The sequence below is a fragment of the Sylvia atricapilla genome, chromosome 4, assembly GCF_009819655.1.
Source record: "Sylvia atricapilla isolate bSylAtr1 chromosome 4, bSylAtr1.pri, whole genome shotgun sequence".
NCBI classification, from domain to species: domain Eukaryota; kingdom Metazoa; phylum Chordata; class Aves; order Passeriformes; family Sylviidae; genus Sylvia; species Sylvia atricapilla.
The window spans coordinates 36892541-36908823 of record NC_089143.1 but is presented as its reverse complement, the minus strand read 5'-3'; the positions used below and the strand labels follow the sequence as shown (position 1 = coordinate 36908823).

Sequence of the window (16283 nt, the reverse complement as noted above, 5' to 3'; positions counted from 1 at the left end):
AGTATCTCACACTAACTGTGAGAAATTTTCCTTCACTTTCAGAGCACTTGGTGGCCTCTCTCTTTTCTGTCTCTCTTTTTTTTGACACTCAGCTGTCACATGACCTTCATCTCTATCAGTTTAGATGCAACAATGAGGAATTTTTTAGTATAATCCACTGAGCTGGAGTTTAGTACAACAGGATGAAGTCTGTAAAATAAATTTGAATTTATGAAATCTTCTTGAGAGTGAAATCTATGAAGAAATGGACATTTGATATAAGTTGTGGAACCAACATGGTAGATTTTTGTAGAACTATCTTGTCTGGAAAGTCCTGTCTGTATAGAGATGAGCTGGATGATCTAACCCAGCAGGGTCTGTCTAGGGCTTTTTTGGAATGGCATAGAAGGACTGGATGCAGAAGATAAGGAGAAAAGTTAACTTTGAAGTCCTATATTACTGTTCTAATCATCTGATATGAAAATACTCAGCAACAAGAGGAACATAAACAGTATTAAGGTGAATTGCTAAATTAAAAATCTCTCCAAAGTTTCACCTAAATCCTTCTACTAGGTTTCTTATTTCTCACTCAATACAAGAAAACTTTTTCACTATAACTTTTCCTAAACTTTTTTTTGAAAACTGACTTTTTCACTAGAAATTTTATTCATGTAACATCAGATATCACTGAATAATATTTTTGATGCTTTTGATGGAGAAAGTTACATAAGTTTGCAAAGGATGATGTTATTATAGAGCTTATTTAAACTTATTGTATGTTTAATTTTCTTTTCAGTTTTCCCAGTGGAAATATTCAACATTCACACTGAAAAAGCTCTTTTTTCAATTTTCTTTTTCAAATGACTTTTGAGATTACTCTGAAGAAGTCATGACTTCTTATAGGTAAGCAGAGTACTAGGGCTGTAGAAAAAAAGTTAAATTGTTCTTTTGCTTGGTTTCACATCGTGCCTTAAGAATTATATGCACTGTTGGAAGGTCTCAATGACTTTTCCAAATTGTGTTGTTTGATGCTCGGAAGCAGCACCAGGTTCACTAATAAAGTAGAGAGTGTGAGGGAATCTACTTTGATATTGGTAGTACATTTCCATAGAAAGTTGTGTAATAATATCTAATAAATTCTGAGTGGCCAAATACATTGAATAATTTGATCATTGATATATCTTGAGGGTGGTTGTAGAGTAGAAACCTGTTAAAATTTGTTTCTGTATGCTGCTACTGGCAATCCTGCACTAGAAGTGTGTCTTTTGCCTGGGAAAAAGAACGGTCTTCTATTGTTAGGCAATAAAATTGAGTAAGAGATGAGATCTTGTGATGTGATGAAGAAATGAGATGTTCTTTTGGAAATACACTAGGAGGTCAAGAACTTTCATGCAACATCAAAGCCAAAGGACAAAAGAACAGGCTGCTGCTTTGTTGAGGTAACAAGATTGTTTGTATTTTATTTTTCTTTGCAGTTGTTTTGACGTTAGTTATCTTCTAGACATGAACCAATTTCAGAGGGTTGGAACAGCTGTCCATGTTGATAGGGGTATCTTGTTACTGTTGCCTGCTGTCTCCTGACAGTGATAGGGACTGTTATCAGAAACAGGATATGGAAGTTTGACAATTCCTGTGTACTCTCATACATCCACTGTTTACGTAAATCAGAGGTAAATACTTTCACTCTGCCTTGCTTGCAGTTTTAATGGAGAAATGATCTAAAGAGAATAAATGAAAAGCCTATGTGCTGGAAAAGTGCTTCATTAAGCATGCAGGAGAAGCTGCATACATTTCAGACATGTAACTTTTTTACTAATTTTTTCTTTCCTCGCCTTGTAGGAAGATGGAACCCAAAAAACTTTGCTGTCCCAATTTCACGGATTTCATAACAATTTTGATCCCTGCTTTTATGTTTAAAAAAATCCAAACACTGTAAAATAGCTGAATATTCCCAGTAGTGTACTCTGCCCAACATGTCAGTTCTGGTGCTTAGGATCTGCTCTGTTTTCAGCGACTGAAATGGATAGATTTTCCAAATTTATTGGATATTTTTCAGTATAAATTTATTACCTTGCATTGTATTGCATTTCCTTTTTTTTTTTTTTTTTTTTTTTTTTTTTTAATGTGGAAGTGTTTTAGGAAAAAGAACAAGATTAGAGTATACAGAGTGTTCCCAAAAAGCCCAGCGTACAGCAGGATGCCAAGATTGTGACAGATAAGGAATGTCATTAGGAATATAGCTCAGGGCTATTCTGACTTGTGGCCATAAATGCAGGAAGCAATTTTCCTCCTGGATTCTTTTTAAATATAGGAACAAAATAAAAGTCTGATGATCGCAGGTATAATGCATGGGAGATACTGAAAGATCGTATAAATATCTGGGCAATAAGATGAAGATGGATGTTTATTAATTTTTAACTCCCAACTGTTAAATGTTTTAGGATGTTACCACTAATCCACCAGCATCTGTGATGAAATTACATAACTTCTTATTAGTACTTCCTTTCTTAACAGTCAAATAATGTGGTAGGATGTCCCTGTTCTTATGCTCTGAACAGTATGTTCACAGAATTGCTTAGAAAAAGTCTTCAATTCTGTTTCCATTATGACAACCACAAGAACTACATGCAGAAGCTTTAGGCATTTTAATAAGTAACTGGAGAACTGTCAGGATTGATTAAAAATCTCTGACAAACACCATGCATATGAAACAAATTAACCCTGCTGAGATAATAAATTAAAAAAAAAAATTCCAGAACACTACCTTCTTCTTTAGTACAGATCAAGTAGTGTATATATTTCTCTCTGCATGCACATTTTATATGTTTATCTCTATGAGGGTTTTTTCTATGATTAATAGGTAATTATCAGCTTTTTATTTACAGTGAAACCAACAGTACTGTCACTGCTTTCCTATGAGCATTTGTTAACATGTATGTTTGTATGTCATGTTCATGCTCTTTAATCTCTCTATAAATATGTTCTTTAGAAGGACTTATTTTGGTGCTAAAATTTAGTTGCAACTCTTGTTATTGTGTCTTTGACTCAACTACATTTTTCAGTTGTATTTCACAGTTAATTCTTGCAAATTAAGATTGGCATAATGTTAAACGAAAAATATATAGTTTATTTCTTATCTGGCCATTTCATTTTCCAGTTGCATATTTCCTGCAGTTCAATGGTTTTTCTTGGGTTTTTTAAAAATTATATTTTATCTGTAAACATTTTTCCCTTACTATTTATTCTGCCTTTTAAATTAATTATTTCCCACATCTTTGTTTGTTGGAAATAATTAATTTAATAACTAAACCCTGAGGGCAAACCAATTGCCTTCATTTTAGATTCAGACAAGCATCTTCCAAAACAAACAGGAGTGAAATTCTAGTGACATAAACAGTTTACACATTAAAGGAACTCTTCTTATAAAATTCAATGTGCAAATTGAAGTTCTTAGGATATGTAATCACAACACTTAAGGTGAAATAATCTTCTGTCTATCTGGGAAGTTGATATTTGTGGTAATCCTGCAGATTGTTTGATTTCTCAGTGTTTCCTAAAGAAAGTGCTATTTTGTTTTCCTCCACTAATTAAATGCTTGCTAGGTGCAAAGAGCAGCACTGGTTTGTGTAAAAAGGACAGTTAAAGTGGTTAAAGAGCTACCCAGAAGTTTTATAAAACACTCCATAGCCACCAAGTGCCCATATGAATTTGTCCATACAAAATACTATCTCCTTAAAGAAAATTGTAAAAGCTCATAGACTTCTTGAAGGTGGGACTTAATCTTTAATCTCCTCCTGCTTCAAGTGCTCCACTGTAAATTGTAGTCATTAATTTCTGCACACTGAAGCACAGAAACTAGAGTATTCATTCATGTGTGAATAGGTACTGTAATAAAACATAACATAGCAGTGCAGAATGTGATTAATGGACTTTCTGCAATGTATTTAATTTTGTTTAAATTTCTTTCTGTCTTTCTGTTTTGGATCCTCCAAAAAATTATGGATAGTAAAAAGAAAATTATGAAGTTATTAGAGATCCAGCAATCATACAGTGGACTCTGGGGAAAGCATGCCAGCAAATTAAGTAATGCATATTTAATTTCACTAGGGGTTAGAAAATGTGTTGATCAGTATATAAACAAAAGCTGGCAGTTAATTTTTAAGTCAAGTGAAGAAAAATGTTTAAGTTGAATCAGTTGAATTAAAAAAAAAATTAGTATGGTCCATTCACTTAAGAGTTCACCTCAGTCATCCTTCTGGGTCCCTTCCAACTCAGATGATTCTGTGGTTTGATGCACATTAGAAGGATGCAAATTTGGCTTCGGTGGCTCTAACTATAGGCTGATTTTCCCAGGACAGGTTCACCTACATATACAGCAAAAACTGTGTTTCTGAAAAACGGGTATTGCCTCAAGTTTGCCTGCTTTTCACTGTTTGCATTTTGTTCTAACGCAGCCCCAAGTAAACTATGTATATTATTAGAATTGTTTACATTCTTCCTCTCTAGGAGGAGAAAGATAATTGATGGTGATGTTCACCAACGAGGTCAAAGAAGTGGCTACCTGCGTAGCCAATCTTGGCCTGTCTGTAAAATTGTATATAATATAGAGTCAAAAAAATAAAGTAGAAGCTTTCCTGCTTGACCTCCTGCTGGCCTGCTTCATCCTTTTGTGCTCCTAACAGCAGCCGCAAGTGTGACCCTCCGTCACAAACGGGTTCTTGGTAAATGTTTTCTTGTTAAGAGAAAGAGTTTTGGTCTTGTTGTGGCATTAGTGATGTAAAGGTTTAGGGGCTATGTCAAAACATGAGCTGAGTAAGAGACGAAACCAGAAAACATTGTGTAATATTTCTATTGTAACTTCTGCTGTTGTTTGGAATGTCTGTTTTATTTATTTTGACCTCTATTTTTCCCTCTGTTTTCCAGTCAGATTTTTAAATCCCTTTGCCAGTTCCAGAAAGAAGCTGCTGGTGCTAACTTCTGCAAGTTCCTCTTCTTCAGTGAGTGCATTTTGAGAAAGCAGTTTAGGATCAATGCCAATGGTTTGATAGAGCAAGGACAGAGTAAATGACTCCAACACGTTCCTGGATTCAGTGTGATGTAGCAAAAAAATAGGAGAAGGAATGAGGTTGCCTGCTTCTGTAAACACAAACCATTTTTCATGTTCTGCTTCTATATTTGTCTGAGAAGAACTTGCTGGTAGAAGACAAAGAGAGGACAGTCTGCCACTGCCTAAAGACCACGCAGTACTTCATCAGTTTTCCCTGGTTTTCCATACATACTCGAAAAAGGTAATTTCTGCCAATCTTATAACAGGAAGTCAGGATTTATAATGAATGTCATTTTTCTGAAGCAAACTTTTTTACTCAAACTAGGCCTACTGATTTTACACTGTACTCTCTTTCTTCTGAGAATAAATTTCACTTAGAAATGTCCCAGAAAGTAAGGAATTCACAAGGCATTTTACTTGCAATGTTTCTCTTCATATTTTCTTTTAGTTGGTTCATAGATCTTTCATATTCTTCTGTAATATTGGCTGGTGCAATGTTTCTAGTGAGAGAGAGGACATTAATATTTGTTAAAAAATAGTTTCATAGTCTACCAGAAATCAGCAATTTTTTGGAAATCAATGATACATTGTATCCTCTGATTCAGAACACAGAAGTGCATAGAAATGAAAGAAATTTTTTTTATAGCAAAATAACAGCTAAAAAGCGGAGAAAAAAACCCTGAAGCTAAAGGAGAAAAAATTATAAATGTACAATTTAATTCCCTCAAAATTTCAGCAGCCATAAATCATCCAATGTCATCTATGTTTTGGAAATGAAATATTTAGTTAATCCAATAGGCTTTTCTCCTCAGGCCAACTGTATGAAGGAGAAGCTGAACATGCAAGCCTGGTCATGTACTTACAAACATCTTTCTGCAAGATCAGGATGTGGGTTTGCTAGTCATCCTTGTGCCTCCATGATCCACATCAGTGGTGATGTCAGTGTTCCCTAGTGATATGAACTGGCTCAACCCTCTGAAAGTTGTCACTCCTGTTGTGAGGTAAAAAGACTGTTGGATTACTGTGGCACTTTGCCAGCAGCTGGCCTGTGTAGAGGAACAACTCATGGAGGAAGCCTGTAACAGGACAAAATGGGATGAGCATCTGGCAGTGAAGGAAAAGGGGCAGCATGGGTATAGGTAGGTTCTTAATTCCGTTGTCTCTTCTATTCCCTTGTAACTTATCATCCTAAATTTCAATACCACCTGTGTATCTAAGCATGTCCTCCAAAGCTGTGGCTTTTCAATAAGCCTTTTTTTTTTTTTTTTTTTTTTTTTTTTTTTTTTTTTTTTCTTTTTTTTTCCCCCCCACAAGAAATAGAAGGTGGTATACTTTTATTGCATTTTTTCTCATGGAGCCTATGTAGTAAAAGTGATTATCAGTGAGCTGGAAAAAAAACCCCAAACAAACATGCACATATTGTTCTATCCAATATTTATTTTTGAAAAAGCTTAGAAATCACAGGTGCTACAGGTCACATATTTATTAGTACGTGTTGCCGCAAATGATAGCAGAAACATGGTAATTCAGCCTTTTTAGGAAGCTTCATTCATAGTAATGCAATGTGACCTTCAAAAACCTGTCTGGCTACTTCAAATGTTTACAAGAGAGTAGGGAAGGTATGGTGTGCTCTTACATCGGTGTCTTTAAATATTAATAGAAAGAAAATATCTTTCAACTCCTTACCCAATCAGTTTCTTTTCTTCTAGAAAATATTGTACTTTGAAGTCTAATCTGTTTGCAACGTAGTATGATATCTGTGTGACAACTAGCGTTCATGAAAAAATAGAACTTATATTTCAATATCATTTACTAGTTAAAATATAAAATTGCTACCCCTGCACAATAGGGTAGTCACAGCATTTAGTTATGCAGGGTTAAAGAGAGTTTCAGTTGCAAAAAAAGGTCATGGATTCTTGAGAAAAAAACAATATGAGTTCAGGCCCATAATGGTAGAAATGTTTTCTATGGTGAAACAGCACACATTACCATTGAAATAGAAGAATATTAGTCTGAGCTCCCTACCTGCAAAGGAAAATAATATTAGTAATTGCATCTAATACTCCTGGTCTGAAATGGATTAAAAAATTTCAGGACTGTGTCTACCACTGACAATAAAATTTTCATATTAAGTTGTTCTGGGTTTACCGTTAATGCTAAAAAAATGTTAAAAGCCTTTTCAACATGATGCTAGCACAGAAAACAATATTTTCTTAGAAATCACAGGGAAACCAGAAGTATTAAAATATTTAACTAATTTAGAATTTGGTGTTTTAGTGTGAGGAATCCTACCTTGATAATGGTAGGATTTTAGGTAATCTCATTTAATTTCTTCACTGAAAGGGGTGTTAAGCACTGGAACAGGCTGCCCAGGAATATGGTGGAGTTACCATCCCTGAAAGTGTTCAAAAAACATGGCTATGGCATCTGAGGATATGGTTTAATGATGAATATGATGGTCTAGATGGGTTGACAGTTAGACTTGGTGATCTTAATAGACTTTTCAGACCTTAATAATTTTATGATTCTATAATTTGCCTTCCATTTTGAAAATTGTCTGCTTTTGCAAGCACAAAAAGTGCTGCATGTCCATAAATTCTACAGCAGTGTCCTCTGTGTGTAAGTTCATTCTTTAGCCTTTCAGTCCATTTTATCCACTTGCTTTCCAAGCCTGGAAATGTGAGGGTTTTAATATGGTTTGCAATCTGTATAATTAGGAATACCTAGGGATGCATTTGCTCCATAGTCCAGATCAGCTGAACAATTCCTGCTGGTACCTAGCCAAGAAAGGGGATGAGGCAGGCAGGTACACTAAAATCTCCAAACCTCCTTCACGGCAGAATTGATGTTGAAGGGATTCACAAGCATTCAGATTGTTCTATTCCATCCCTGTCTGTCATGTCTAGAGTTTCCTTAATGTATCAGCATATCGTGGCCTAGGAAGCCCTTTGATACACTGGATACCTCCTCTCCTCAACCATTTCCAGGCCAGTGTAGGACAAACCCCTTCTTTTCTCAAACTAGACTAGATGTGTTTTTTCTGCTCACTGAGGGTAACTCAGAAGCAATGAAAACACTGTGTGTGGTGCCCTCATGCTGCTAACAGCACTGGGGTTTTCCTACCATAAACAGAAATTTCCCTTCTTTCATAAGGATGTGCACATGGAAGTAGAATCACTGCTGTTTCAGGCAGAGGCTGACCTCACAAACAGTTTCAGGCTGCTTTGTATTTTTTCCCATCCCATTATGCTACTGTTAGCAGTATTATCAGTAACTCATACCAGATAAAATCCTGCAGCCCATTCTGTGTATAATTTCTAAACCTCTGGATCTGGTCATGGAAAGTAGAACCATACAGCCACATATAATCAGTGATTACAAGAGAATGAAAATGAGCAGTCCCAGACGCACCACAGTATAGCCCACGTAGAGGGTATTAAAAAAGCAATGTGCAGAACAACAGAACAGGCCAGATTGGAAGGGACAAAACTGTCTGGTCCAACCTTTAATTGGAAATGGAGCATAGATGAGATTATTAAATACTCTAGAACATCAGAGAGCTCTTTATCCCAGACAAGATGCCCCTTAGAAGGCTTTCCTGCAACTTGTATGGATTCTTGCCTGTCTCCTTAACTTTTATTCCCTTGATTGATACTGGCTTAAGTTCCCTCATTAGAATTTTGGCACTTCACCTCTCAGGCTGTGGACTAATTTACAGCCAGTGGGTGACAAATTTGTTTTCAAGTTCTTGTCTGTTTAGTCATCTGATGTATGTGTTTCACCAGAATTCAAGTGAGACTTACCCAATAACAGTCTGATTCCAAAGAGCAGGGGAAGCACTCTGATTCTGTGTCCTCTAAGAGGATCTCAGGCTCTATAGTCTTTTCCTCGATGGCTTCCTTTACTTCACTTTCTCACCCTTTGCCATCAGACACCCTAGCTCAAAATGCAAAAAGATGAAGTTTTAGGTGTGGAAAGGTCAAATATGAAAAAATCGTGCAATTTCATTTCAGTCTGTCACTAACAGAACATGAAATTAAAAACAATGCTTTACTTGATAAGGAAGAACTTACTGCATGTAGAGAGGCCCCGGTCCTCAACTATCAAATGTTCTATCTGAAACCACATCATTTAGAACAGGAAACCCAGAAAAATATGTTTCCTCCAGATCATATTGACGTAATGGTGTATATAAGGTAATTAATATTCTGGATTTCAAACTGGCCTCATGGAATCCTCCAAGGCAAAATGATATGAGAAAGCAAACAAAACATTTCCTTTCTTTTCCAGAGAAAGATAAATAGGAATATCTGACAAGCTTTAAAATCTGATATGAAATTCAATTGTATTATACCACCTAAACAGGATGCCAGAGTTGTTGAGAATTGGTTGTTCCACTAAATAAACTTTATTTAGGAGCAAAAAAAGTAAGAGTTGGTGACCAGGAACTCTTTCAATCCAGAGCTAAATTGTGATGTATCAGACTTAGAAGTTTAAAAAGCCTTACCATTTTCTAGATGTTAAAGCAAGCAAATAATCTCTCAAAGTGTTTACTGTTTGAGCCATTTAGTTAGGAAACAGCTCTCAGAGCATAAAAACTGGACAAAAATAGCAGAACAGATCTCTGAGTGGTGGAGACCAATTATTTTGATATTGCATCCAACTTAACCTTAAAGAGCAAACAGATGTGCTTGAAGTTTATTACCCTTTGCACTGTCCTTTCTCTAATTCGATTAAGCAGATGGAGAGAAAGAGAAAGAGAGAATGTGATTTCTCTCTCCACATAGGGCTGGCTATTGATATGCAGCAGGCTGAAGTTGATGGCTCTTGTGACAAATTGATTAAATCTGCTCTTTTGGTTGGTATATCTCCCAGCTTCTGCTAGAAGATACACTATCCTCATGGATTTTAAATCTGTTCTTTTAATCAAAAGTCTGATGTAGGGCAAGAAGTTTGTGTTTTACCAGCTTCAAGTTCTTGCCTTTTCTTTGACCGCCAAGTTAGAGGGTGGTGCAGGATGTAAAAAATACACTGGTCTCCACTGGATTTAATGAGTACAGTTTAAAACAAATTTTATAAAAATGTATCACTCTATTTATTTTTTTGATATTTGAGTGGAGTGATGTATCCAATAAGAGATATGCAAACCCCTCAGAAGCTGCCAAAGAATACAAGTTATACAAGCGGGCATGTCACAGGCTGACTTGGTGACTCATGTCTTGGCAGCTGCCCTATAAACAAAGCTACTGAATTGGTTGAATCTGTCTAATCATAAAAACCTTTCATGTAGCTCACTTTCAAAATACGCTGTAAAGAGTTACTAGAGATTGAAAATTTGATCAAAATGCATGAATTACTAATGATTTGAAAAATTAGACTAGGCTTTAGAAATTCAATTATGATAGTTTTATTTCAGTCTCTGAGCTTTAATCAGATATAAATACATATTAAAACTAAACCAAAGATTTGCAAATCAAAGCACATTCTCTTAGAAACTTCCATTTCTGTTTTGGGAATCAGCCAAACACCGATGCCAGAGCTTCTGATCGCCTGAAAAATTTTTGAATATCAGGTGAATATGGAGGAGCCAATAGTCATAGTTGTCTTAAAGGTAATTAGAGTCTTGTTCATATAGTCTGAGTGCTTTAAATATTCAAAAACTACTGGAATGTGAGGAGAAAAATAAGTAAAATAAAATAATGCTAAAGAATTGGAAACCAATAACTATGATTCTGCAGGTCAGATCTTTCCTCAAAGCTGTAGTACTATAGAGGTAGCCAAGTTCCAAGACAGGGTAGCTGTGCTGCTGATCAGCAGTTATTTTCTAGAAGTGTAAAATGTATTTATACTCCACAGTTCAAGGGCAATGAGTGTTAAGCATTAACATTATTCTCAACAGCATTGTTGAGGATACCTTTTGTTGGATTGCAAGCTCCCTTTAGAAAATGCCAATATTGAGAATTTAGAATGATTACTATAATACAATGCTACAGTCTTTATAGGTAAATCTGTGCTAATCTCCACCTGTGACTGCAAAGTCTCATCTTTCTCTTTTCAGTTCTTCTGGAATGTTGGGTTTTTTGACTTTCAGAACTGAGGACTTCCCTCTGCCTGGAGGGGAGTGAAAACCATTTGTGATCAGTTTGGCTAGGTATTATAATTTCATTTAGAAATTGAGTGATAACTCAGTTTATGAATATTTTCAACTACTCTTAACAAATATTCACAGTTTGTCACATGCTCTGGAGCAGCATTTACTGTTAAATAGTTCCTAAGGCCATGTAAATTAATTTCTTCTGCATTTTCTCCAGAACTGTGCAGCTGAGAAGCTGTAACCCAATGCATATTGAGATAAATTTTAGTTTACTGGGATAGGCCAAAATGACTTGTAACTGGATGTTTCTTTTAATATCAAGAGATTTAGGGATACTGGAAGCAAATAGCTAACAAACTAACACAGCTAACACAGCTCACTTTTATGCAGGAGGTGGAGAACAATGTCATGCAGGAGGGAGTCTTGGAGAGAGGCAGAAAATTACAGTTTTTGGGGGGGATTCTTGCATAGTTTTCACCTTCCCTGACTACAAAGACTGTGCAAAATTCTTTATCTCCACAGAAAGATTTGGCAAAGAAGGAAGACTCCATCAGGACCAATTTGCAGTTAATGTAGTGAATGCCTCAGTGCTATATGCTATGCCATCTTTTGTCTAGCACAGAGACTTGAACACAGATTCAGCTGACTTGTAGGCTGGCTCAGGCTCACTGAACTTGATGACATCTTAGCATTTCCCTGAAGCTTAGCATGCAAATCCTACTTTAAATGCAGATGTTTCTCCAGCATGACAAGTGTTTCAGTGCTGAAGTGCCATTTAACTTGAGAACAAAAGTGCTTTGTTATAAATGCTGCACCAAGTTTTAAAATTTACAGAAATCAAATGCATTTAGTTTGTTTAAAATGATTATGATTGCTTTTCAAGCTGTTCCTAATTGACCTATGACCAATGTCTAATGAGTCTTTAGTCTTTATGTCTGTTAAACAGACTCTACAGATCTTTGTTATCACCCTGGAATATTTTAATTTATGCTACAAATGTGTTTTGAGGGCCCAATGTTTTAAGAAACTCTCATTGGAAATGAAGTTTGAATTTTGCTCCAATGTGTAGAGTGAGTACACTAATAATTTTTCTTCCTTAAGCTATTTAGTTTTTTTTCCTAACAGTATGGTACAATGACAATTGAGGGGAAAATAGTGGCCAATAGGAAACTTACTACCCATACTAATATTTATACAGGCTCTTCATTGTTCACAGGAATGAACCTTACTCTTTCATCATGTACATGTCATAGACAAATATCTGTACTGCAAAATACAGCAATATTTCTTCAGTTCAGTATAAAGCACAAGCTTTGTCCTTTATAGAAACATTTTGTTCCATGTTGTGGTTTTTTTTTTTTTTTCTTTTTTTTTTTTTTTTTTTTTTCTTTTTTTTTTTTTTTAAATGTTTGGCATAGTAGACATAATGGGGAATGACAAGGAAAAATGAGACAACTCAGATGATGTATTTGATGATTTTTCAAGGAACACAGTCCCAGAGGTTGGTCTAGTGACCATATTTTTGGTTTTGGTCACTGCATAGCACAATTATTCTTTTTAAGCCAAACCCACTGTTGTATCCACTGCATAGCTCTGTTCAATAAATGAAATGGCAATGCATGTTCTTTTGTGCCTTTTTTGAATTTTGGTATTAGTGTTTCATTTTGTTTGCCCCTTCTGCAAGTGAAAATTAATAATGTTAGCAGCATAAAAAAAGAAGGAAAACCCATACGAAAAATGTAAATTTGCTCTGCCATAAGGGTGGTCTAAATGATCTTAAATATCTTTTCCAACCTAAGTGATTCTATGATTCTAAAGATTTGTCATGAAATATTTGTGAAGTGTCTCATGTATAGCATCACAAACCTTCCAGGGACTGTGATTATTTATGATTAGTATATAAAATAATATATAGGAAATCATAATAGATAAGAGCATAGATTTACCTCAGCAGCTGGCATTTGAGGGATCCATAACATGTCAAAGTCATACAGCTAATGTATGACTGTTTGAAGAGCAAGTCTAATTTCGATATAGTATCAGGAACTGAGAAAAAAATGAAACTGCAAATTCAACTAGCTAAAAAATTCTCAATAAAATATAATTTATACAGATTTAAAGTTATTTCATGATCTTAAGACACTGAATTTGAGAGAGAAACATCATAATGCTTCGCAACTTTTACAAAAGTTACTGTCTGCAGGGACATTCAAAGATAGTGACTGTTGCTCTAAAACAAAAGATTTCTAGTGTATTTGAAGATTGTGACTGTGTAGTAGGTGAAGATATATGTGCATATATATAGATATAGATATGTAAAAAAATGCTAGCTGCATTTTCTCTAGTCTTGCATTAATACGTACCACATAAAGAAACACTATTAAATCAAAACAACAGTAGTTTTTATAAGTGTCAGCTAATTTGTAAGCACTGCTGAGGGCAGTGTACTTAAACAGATTTACAAATGCAGAGAAGGATAAAAGCTCCATAAAGGAACACTGTATCTGTTTGAAGTGAAATCGCCAGAAGGATTTTGTACAAGTAAGCTCTTTCATTTTTGTGTAACTGTTCCAGAGTAAGTAGCAGAGAATTCAGTATTCTCTGCCCATCTCTGGGTCATTCTTGAGAACTGCACTGTTTGTTTGTATATGACTTTAGCTGCTTGTACTATTAATTGCTAAAACAATGCTTCAAGGTCAAATGCTGTACAAGATTCTGAAGTGTTAGTCATCTGAACTAAGTAAATCCAAATTGCTAGATGAGCTAAAATTCAGCTATTTTTTCTGAAGGGTTTTACATTCCTGTATTCCAGAAATATCTTTATTTCCTCTTCATTTCTGTGGGTTTTGTTTGCAGCTGTGGGAAAGTACACTGAAAGTTATCTATGTGCTTTTTTTTTTTCTGCAAGCAAGCCAGAAGTGTGCTCATTCTCATGTCCTGCAGTAAAGAGTTGAAAGCTGTCTGACTGAGAGCCTAATTTCCTATTCTTTCTTTCCTTTCTCAAGATTGTGGCTGCTGAGGAATGGTTCCATTGCAAAGAGAAAAAACTGCTGGGATACCTTGAGCCATTTCTTTGTCGTGGAGCATGATGTGAACTAATAAACTGGCCTTACAGTTTCTCTGAAATCTGTGAAGTGAGTAATGTCCTAAGTGAATATGTTCTCTGTGGCTGCTGAAGAAGCACGGCTGTTTTGCTGTAGCTGGAGTGTAGTTCCCTTCTGATATGCTTGTGTTTAAGATAGTCCAATGTAAAGATGAAGAGGAGGAGTTGGCAGAGTTGGGGTGAAAAAATAAGGGATTATATCTTTAGAATTCTGCTTGGTGTCACTACCATAAATCTCTGCTTGATGAGGCTAAATCTAGAGCCTTCAACCATTCAGAATTCCTGGACCAGATGTCAGACCTGTCACCAGATGATCATCCTCTCCTGTGCAACCTTTCTTCTATGTGAAAGGAGGAGGGATAGGAACCCTCTGATGAAAGTGAAAGTTTAAAAAGTGCAATTCTTGTAGCAAGACATTAATTCCACCTCTTCAGTAGTAATAATCTCTGTAAAGTTTGGCCAGAAGATGCCAGCAGCGAATTAATACAGAGCTTGTGAAAAATTAAAGGACCTGAATATATAGCTGTGTCAAATGTTTCACTGTTCAGTTTTTTTCATTAATATTGCTTTTTATCATAAAAATCCTGAGTTTATTCTCTGAATTTCTGTGAGAATCATGTGTTAGACTGTCTTTACACAAATCAGAAAACATTCAGATTTAAATTTAGGACACAGTGCATAGTAATGGCCTTTCACTTAAACAGTAGGGTTTAAATTACTTATTTTAAAAATGATCCAGGTTTAGCCTCTTTTCTCCTTGTTTTTACCTGATCTGTTCTCTTCCTGTTTACTGTCCCCATCAGAGTAAGAGCATAACGCTTCTTGTTTCTTGTCCTTTCTGTTTTAATTTTAAATTTGACCTGACATTAAGCTGTTCCTTTATGTACTGGAGGGGGAAAAAAAATCTAAGTCATATGGTATTATCCTTTACTTTCATTGCACCATCTGGATTCCTGGAGCTGGAGCTGAAAACTGTCAACATCTCTTGATGCAAAGCAAATAGAGTTAGCTAAAAGGGAAGTTCCAGCTGGAGAATCATCATGTAGAAAGTTTAGAGCAGTTCAACACTGGAGGAAGGAAATCATCATCTGTCAGAAGAGCCCCATCATGGCCAAAAGCCGTAGCTTTAGATATCTAATGCTGTTCCTTTAAAGATTATCCTTTAAAGATTATCATATTCACAATTTCTGTGGAAATCAGATTTTGGTTTTATTGAAGCTTATTTTTGGTTTACTGTTTGCAAAGCTTATGTTCCAAACAAGAGGAAAAGGTCTAGTCTCTCATATCTGGACTTCCTTAATTTGAGGAAACTACAAGAAGGATTTGTTACTCCATGGTACACCCCATCAATAACAAAATTGATACACATGATTTTATGGCACTCCTAATACAAGTTAATTCCAGATCACTCTGAACTTTACAGAATGCAACGAACAATCCATGGAATTATGTAGATTATACCTCTTAAGAGCCTTGAATTAAGGCATTAAATAATACAAATAAAATAACACTGTCATGCAACAAAGCATTCAAAATCCCTTATGAGTTGGGCTTTTGTGTAGGATAATAAGTGCTGAAAAAAAATGGAGCTCATTTGTAATATTTATTCTTTACCCCTAAGAAAAATCCTCTTTGAAACTCTAAGGACCCACCAAAAAGTAAACTTGTGTCACATGGGGTTGAGTGTTCATTCCAAATACTGATCATTATATGTGTCTAGAATATTACTTGTTATTTTATGTTCTTGGCAATTAGTGTATCTCATTTAAAATATTTATTTTTCCTTTTGGCTGTGTTTCTTTACGACACTGGAAAGTACATAATTGACTTAAAAATTATGGTCTCTCGGGCAAAATAAATTATGTCTTGGAATTACGTCAAGACTTTTAACTGAAGATGAAGTTTTGAAACAGTCTTTGTGCAAAAAATGAAACTCACTTTCCCCTTTCAACTCATCTTTCTACCTACGGCTTCTCTTGTGTTTCTCTCTTTAAATCAAACATATGCTCTCTTTCTTTCTGATTGGAAGACTTCCAAAGTTTGGGGGGAAGTCTTACAGG

The 16283-nt window shown here is 35.5% G+C and overlaps 1 long non-coding RNA gene across 2 annotated transcripts in view; it reads left to right on the top strand.

Annotated features, from left to right (window-relative positions):
- The first annotated feature begins 5160 nt into the window (after positions 1 to 5160).
- LOC136360378 (uncharacterized) overlaps positions 5161 to 16283 on the top strand; it is a 15681-nt gene continuing 4558 nt past the window's right edge. Inside the window, exons 1-2 of one of the 2 annotated variants that reach the window (XR_010743453.1) lie at positions 5161 to 5267; positions 5839 to 6165. This is a non-coding gene — a long non-coding RNA (uncharacterized lncRNA). Of the gene's footprint in view, positions 5268 to 5702; positions 6166 to 14125; positions 14259 to 16283 lie in introns of those variants that run through there. The other variant, XR_010743454.1, reaches the window with a different exon arrangement.